Source organism: Pinus tabuliformis, chromosome 6, assembly GCF_031772625.1.
Source record: "Pinus tabuliformis cultivar Carrire ecotype Pingquan chromosome 6, CPIR1, whole genome shotgun sequence".
Classification (NCBI taxonomy): domain Eukaryota; kingdom Viridiplantae; phylum Streptophyta; class Pinopsida; order Pinales; family Pinaceae; genus Pinus; species Pinus tabuliformis.
The window spans coordinates 814,674,450-814,682,747 of NC_142292.1; the positions used below are offsets into that span (position 1 = coordinate 814,674,450).

At 38.6% G+C, this 8,298-nt stretch overlaps 1 pseudogene; it reads right to left on the minus strand.

Annotated features, from left to right (window-relative positions):
- Positions 1-1,115: 1,115 nt before the first annotated feature.
- On the minus strand, positions 1,116-6,857 carry LOC149261292 (UDP-glycosyltransferase 92A1-like; annotated as a pseudogene).
- Positions 6,858-8,298: the final 1,441 nt, after the last annotated feature.

An 8,298-nucleotide genomic window follows, 5' to 3' on the forward strand; every position in this document is an offset into this window, starting at 1 on the left:
ATTCTTGATCGAGTTGATGCTGTGACAAGATGCTGAGAGAAATGACCAACAATGGCATGAGGAGGTGCATATTCTTGATTTGAGTGTGACAGTTGAACTGATCACCTGACTAGTTCGAGTCATGGAGGTCGACAATGTACCGAGAGATTTTTGAGTTGTGTTGCAGTATCATGGCAGTAGTTCACATGATGACCATACATGATGTAGATCGACATGATATGTTGCAGTGATCATGTAGCTTGAGTTGGAGGGACCAGCCTTCCATGGTGGAGCAACATTTGGATTGCGACGGATGTGGTTGATGATCATGGATTGAGGAGACTTTCCTATTGATGGAGTCATGGACCTTGATGGTTTATGCGATGGTAGAGCAGGGGTAGGAAACATGGACATTTTGGATGTTGGAGCTAGTGACACTTTGCGATGTCGTATGATGGTGTTGTTGAGGATGACAACCGTTTAAAGTGGGGGAGTATGTCATGCCCACAAGCTGAGCACGTGCAATGTGCGACAGTGGGGTGCATACATATTTGGTTAAAGGTGACGAATCATTAGGTGTGACGAGTCGGGCAGTTGGTTAACACGCCGGAGTCACATGTGATGAAATTTGCGATGTTGGGATGAGTTGGTGTGCGACGAGTTGGGTGGTCGATTAAATGTGCTTGAGACACGAGTTGCAACGAGCCAACTCGAGAGTCGAAAAACCGAAGAGTCGAAAAAATGGCTAAGTATGGAAAATTGAGATGGCAAGCTTATATGGTGCATGGTTGGGTAAGTGGACCCAACGAGCCAATGTATGGGGGCGAGCCAACTTGATTTATAGTGCGATGACCGAATTGAGAGGTCGACTTGGGGAGGACGACCCACCTTCATCCTTGAGGAGTGTGTATATATATGCAAACACATTTGAGTAAGAAGGCATCCAAAAAAGTCCAAACATCCAAGGCGAGTTCTCAAGTGAAGGGTGGATGAGCTAAGGAAGGGAGAACGGTGAAGGGTGAGGTGTATGCAGGCTATGGACCGTAGCGTTGAGCCAAAGAATACAGAAAACGAGTTTCGGGTTTGGCAGGTCGCAGGTGGGGCACGTCTGCCTGACGGGAAAACTGCTGAGGGCATCACTGCATAGTGGGGAACGTCTGCCCGGCGGGCGAACTGCTGAATGATGGGGCGCGTCTGCATGTGGAGCGATCCTGCCCGAAATGACGAATTGCGATAGTTGGACTGCAGTGCGACAGGTCTGCGGTGTGGATGAGTGTCGAGAGCTGAGGATGAGTTGCGAACAGGCACCAGAGGTGCGACAAGCCATGAATGAAGTGCTCAACAAGCTGCGGAGAACCGGTTGTGTGACAAACGATTGCAGAGGGTGACCCGGGTTGGCGCATCTGGCCGATGAGCTGTGGATGACCCGACCTGGCAGGGGTGGGCGCTCCTACCCAAGGGCAAGCTACATGAACATCGTGGGCCACCCTGAACGACAATTCGGCACTGCTGAACAGTGCAGGCTAAATTGTTGGACTTGGACAGAATTGTAAAGGTGAAACTTGGGGTTTCCCCTGCAAAGCCTGTATATGTAAATACTTGTAAAAAGATTATTATTATCATTGTTTGGGTAGACTCTGACCAAGGAGATGCCCTTGCCATTAAAGATTGTATCCGTTGTGCATACGTTTATAAATGATGATGATGAATGTATTTCCGCTGTGTTAAAAAGATAAATGCTTAGTAAAAGTTGAAAAATATTCTAAGTGTTGAATGTTAGGTGTAGTCCGTACTCGAGAGTATTGGTGAAAATAGATTGGGTAGTGGTGCCGCACCTGCCTATGTGCAGTTGAAATACTACCACCAAGATATGGGCGTGACAAAGGTGGTCCTTGCTAGAACCACAAGTCTCTACTACTTGGTTGTCTGATGCCGCTAACCACCAACCAATCCCTTGCAATGTAAAGTAGATACTGAGAATCAAACCAGCGCCAGACACAAACGAGCCAACTAAGGAATCAAACATTGAGAAGTGAACCAGTATCGAACACAGAAGCTATCAATTGGCTGCATGAATCACTGAACCGAGTACAGAGGCCACCATGAGATAAAAGTCCATTAAGGAAGCCTTCACATTGAAATTGGAAATGAGAGCATTTGATATAAATGAATGAACATCATAATATGAGTAGGGCGACTCAATCCCCAAAGGACCAAAGAGAATTTGGTTGGAATAAGGGAACCCAATAGCAGATGGAAAGCCACCGAAATCCTCCACGCCTGAGAGAGCCAACAGATGCCCACTATGGGTCCAACCAAGGAATGGAGGAATGCTAAAATGAAAATTGACATTGCTACCTATAATCCACATGACTGAGCTTGAGCCAAAGGTGATGGAGGTGAGAGGAATACATCACCATAATGAATCTACACACCGAGGAGTACCCACACCCAAATACTGTGATTGTTCGCTGCACTTAAATATTTAACAAAATGTACCATTGCTTAGACGGAGCCACATGGCCAACGAGTTGGCTTGAGTTTCGAAAGCGATCCACCATTTCAATAAAATCAAGCATGTATTAACACCTGCGATGGAGAAGTGATATATCAAATGTTAAATGAATTAATTATAATAAATTAAATTTAAATATAATTAACAAAAGAAAATATTTTATTATTTTATTTATATTCCCATTAAAATATTAAAAAGATTTAAAATTAATTACATAATAATTGATATTAATATTGTTTGCATTATAGAAGCCAAAACAAATGTTCGCATTATTATTATATCACATATAATTATTTTTATTTTTATTTTATCCCATAAATAGGAGGATAAATGTGAGAGTGATATACCAATGTTATATGAAAGATTTATTCTTATTTTATCCCAAAAATAAGAGGATAAATGTGATAGTGATATATCAATGTTATAGGAAAGATTTAAATTAGAGGAATTAATTATAATCAATTAAATTTAAATATAATTAACAAAAGAAAATATTTTATTATTTTATTTATATTTTCATTAAAATATTAAAAAAATTAAAAAATTAATTACATAATAATTGATATTAATATTGTTTAAATTATAGAACACAAAACGAATGTTTGCATTATTATTATATCACATATAATTATATTTATTTTTATTTTATCCCAGAAATAGGAGGCTACATGTGAGAGTGATATATCACTATTATATGAAAGATTTATTCTTATTTTATCCCAAAAATAGGAGAAATAGGAGGATACATGTGATAGTGATATATCAATGTTATAGGAAAGATTTAAACTAGCAATTGCACCAGATGTTGCAATGGAAACGCCGAAAGGCATAAATTCAAGAGCAACAAATGCTAACAAAACATCTAGAAGTGCATCATCATTTGCCTAGACAACTTGAATCGAAGGAGGCAAACAATTTTTTGAATGAGTTCAAGAGCAACAGATGCTAACAAAACATAAATTCAATAGAAACAGATGCCAACAAAACATAAATTCAATAGAAACAGACGCTAAGAAAACATCTAAAAGTGCATCGTCATTTTCCTAGACAAATTGAATGAAAGAGGCAAATATTTTTTTGAATGAGCATAATGCCATCTTCAGTAGATCATTTTCGAAGCTTTCATCATTTTTCAAATCCAGTGCCTAAGCGATGGAATTGAACAAGTTTCCAATCTTAAAATCCTACAAAATAGTAACCAAGATGACATCGTCAAAGATACCAATCACTCGAAATGGTTAAAGATGAGTTGGAGGAGGGACATTTTTTGAACCCCACACATCAACCACTGGATAAGTAGGCTGGGTAATCCATTTCTGTTGTCGCCCCTAATCAAATTTCATATGGAAGCCAATGAGGCCAACGACTGGGACAAGTTGACAAAGGATTGGCTTTGGCTCAGATGTTGTAGTAGGCACAATATGCTCCACATCGACAAGAATTTGAAGGTCATATTTAAGCTGTTGAAAGTGGTTGTTGAATGTTGTCTTCCATTCTCTAAATTTTCTAGGAACTGAACCAACCGAAACAATGCCTTTGTTGTTGCCTGACGATATCGATGAGTTTTTGGGCCTATATGAGGGCATCATCCATGGCTCTCAAACACATTTCTGTGTAGAGTTATCTAGAATGTGTGTCTGCAACACTGTAGGCATGGGAGTGGACATTACCCACGAAGTCGAGGTGCATTTGCGTGTCTCAATGATGATGGTCTCCTCCTTTGAGTTGAAAGTTGATGATGCTCCCTTTATATTCCTCTAAACCTCAGCCTGTCAGACCACTTGCTTTTCCTTTGCGTGTGGCTGGGATTACTGGAATACATCTGGCAAGATGTTTGAAGTGCCTACCTAAGTTACATTGATTTGCATGATAAATATAAAGTAAAAGAAAACCTCATAAAATGATTTTTCTATTGATCAAAATTATGCTAATTCATTGACAGATACAAAACCGAATAATCGCATTGAGTAATTTAGTGAGCAAGAAAGGATTCGAGGATGAGGTGTACCCTTTAGAATCTAATAAGGGAAAAGGCATTGGCGGCTGGATTGGCATCGGTATCGGCATTTGCACTAACATTAATCAGAACTTACATTGATGAAGCCATGGTGCAAGGTCAAGTAATCAATTTAGTTATGGACTAACAGAATCTACGAAAGAAGCATCCCTGCAAATATGAGGAAAGATAATGTTAAATCAGAATTGATATTTCTTAATTAATGCAAATAGGAAACAAAGATATATGCCTTGAAGATTTGGAATAGTATATATATATATATATATATATATATATATATATATATATATATATATATATATATCTATATATATATATAAAACAGAGACTTCCCTTCAATGCATGATGAATTGGTTAAAGAGTTAAAACCCATCCATATCTTTGTGCTATTACAAATCCCCCAAGTAACTTTGGAGTAACATAAGTTTACTTAGTAAGTAATAAATGCTAGGTAAGCAAAAATACATTTTGAACATCAACAAGGGTAAACATTCATATCAAGGAAATGGAAGTATAGTAACCTTACATTTCATAGGATTTTTGTCACAGTGATAAAACACTCAACAAGAACAAAATGAGACAAGATTATGCTCTCAATGAGTCACTTTCAGAAATTTAGATACAAAGGCATTATCTACTTCAAATAAGAAGTGTTCCTTACAACTGACAAATCAACATCATCTTGCCTCAGACAACTCAATGACTTCTTGGTTATATGTAGAATCCTCAGCCCACTCAAACCTTCTAGGCATCAGTGCATACTCTCGTCGACGAATCACTTCTTGTTGCTGCCATTCCTCCCAGCATTTTACTAGGCCCTCTCCTTCCAACATGCGTACAACTTCTGTCATCTTTGGCCGTTCCTTAGGTGAGGCTTGTGTACATAATAATGCAACCTAGATTATAGCTTCAACTTCCATTGGATTATAAATTTGCTTGAGGTTCCTGTCTACAATGACATCCAACCTTTTATCTCTTTGCAATTTTTTGACCTATGACCAACAACAACAAATAATTTAAACTCCTCTCTATGATTCAACAAAAGATTCATGTACCATGATGTCCATACAGATTATACAAACAATGTAAAAATCCATAGGCACCCCTCGGCTCAGGCTTTCCAGCATCGAATTCTAGCCACAATGACTAAGGAACCCTCTGGTAGAAGGATGTGATAGGATCAACAGCTGAGGCACCCACTTTTTGATAAGTAGTCCTCACTTCTTTTCCTTCACTCGCTCTTCGAATCCCTCCGATAGAAACTCAGCCGAGAAGTCTGAATTAAATTGGACCTCCAACGGTGGCTTGACGACCCAAATGAAAGGTTGTTGACTTGACTCCAGCCCCAGAGCCAACTCCTTCATGTGTGACGGTGATATCGAATTTTGGGTTCCAAAGGAAACATAGAGTAGAAAGGAGGGCACCTGGAAATCGAGCCATAGCAAAGATTCCCTTGCATATTCTACCTCTACCTGCTTGCCCCGCAGTAGAAATTATGACTCAACAGTTGTATTTGAAGAAGAGGAAGAGAGAAATGAATAGGGTAGGATCAGTCCAACCACCCAAATTGGCTTGCCAGTGGATTTTCTCATGTGTCAGAGACTGCTATGCTCAAGCTCTTCGAACATATTACAGATTAACCCTTAACTACACATGTTGTGAGATATCCGACAATTCATGAACAAGATCCAAGCATCGGATCCTATGGCCCTTTTTTAGTATAGAGGGAGCTGAGATCGATCTAATGTAACATGATGCATGTCTGGCAGAACAAACTCCTTGATCTTGGTCTTCGTGTGAGGTAGATGAGTGCAGAGGGAGTAATAGACGGAGGTGCCGTAAGCCCCATAAGTGAATAACTGGGTTCTTGGTATTACCAACCTATTCCCTACGTCCAACTTCCATCCCAAGAACATGTACCTGATGATGCATAGCGGCAAGCGCCCACCGTCTTCTTGATTGATGTGGTGAATGAGGCACTCGAAATGAGGTTCTAGGTGCTTTGACGCTTACAAGAAATGGAGGTAAAGATTTTTATGGATGGAGTCCATGTTTTTGGTGTGAGGAGGAAGACTGCAAGCGTCGCTGAAGAAGGGCAGCTCCGCCAGGTGGATATCCAGACCGGGGCTAGCGGATTTGATCTTGGGTCACATGCTTCGGATGTTGAGAGGTGTATTGGCTATGGTGATGGAAAATCCAGTTCTTTTGGCAAGAAGCTTGGTGAGCTGTAGGAAGGGAATAATATGGCCCTGAGCCATGAAGGGGGAACATCACCACATGGTGCTTGGCCTCTTTGGTGGTGATAGTGCTCAAATTCTTAGCGGGGAAGGGTGTGGTAGAATCCATTGCCGGTGGAAAATTTAGGCAGTGAAATGGCCCAAGAACTCGACAAATGCGTAGACTGGAAAGATTGCACCTATTGCTGTGTAAATCATGCACCTCCCACTCAATGATTCACATTTCACTAAACGGAAGGCATGCTAGCAAGAAAATTAAAGTTGATCGAAGAAATGACATCTGTGATGAGAAATAACTTACAATCCAATTAAAAATCAATGTTCGGATTCATAAAATCATATGGCGCTCTACAAATGAAATTCCATGGGTTAATCTGTTGCCGAATATGTTTGCATAAAAAACAAACAAATCCATCAAAACCCATACAATTTTTTATACGCTGAAAAGCTTATCCTGCAATCGACCAAGATTCATGTTGTTGCCTCGTAATATATTAATTTTGAAATCAAGAACTTTAACCCAATGAACCACAACTGCTCCGTAGACAGCGCCTCGTCGATATAAAAATTTAAGGAGGTTGGTTGACAGTTCATAAAGAAGTCGGTTACCAGTTCATTCCTCCAACTACCGAGTCACAACCGTTGCGCCATTCAATTTAAATCAACGGTTAATTACAACCTAATCATCTAACAAAAGATCCAATGGCACAAATTATGACAAGGATGTAGCTAAGTGAGTTCTTTTCAAAGGGGAACACCTTACAACGTAATTATAGAAAAATAAAGAAAGAAAAAGCTTGTGAAACTTATTTTTAGCCATTTGAGTTATTATTCATTAATTATAAACATATTAATATTATTAATATAATGATTGTCAGTTTAATAAAATGTATATGTTTTGTTTTATTCAAATTTAAATACATAATTATAATTAAAAAGACATATGTATTAAAAAATTCATGTTTTCAATTATTAAAATCAATTAAATTTTAAATTTATTTAACAATTTATAATCATTGAATTGAGGCTTCTTTGATCCATATCAAATTTTTGAGACAGGTTTTTGGTGATAATCACATCAAAATTCATTTGTCGACGCGTAGTCTAACGAGGCGGAGGAGTTGCTCAGAAAGTTATGGAAATTTCGATCATATTTAGAGAAAATCTGGCAAAGATGTTTGTAAATCCAAGTTATAATTGTTAAATTTCAAAATTTTAGGTGTCCTAAACGTTTTTAATGGTGCTGAATCTATTTCCACCATTAAAAACACGATTCAAAGACTGTTTCTATAAGAGTTTTTGAAATTTTTTTGACCAGATTCTGGCCACTTTTGGTTGTCCGGGCAATTCCTCTGCCTCGTTAGACGACTCCATTTGTCGATGGGTGAACCAACAAGTGTGGTTCTTTGGCAAGACAAAATGAAGAACCAAATCCAGGCATAAGTTAAATAGAGAAAAAGAAGGTAATTAAATTATTAGGTTTATAGTTCCTAGTTCATTCTTTTTAGGTACATATGAAATAAAAATAAATATATCTAACAAATCAATTA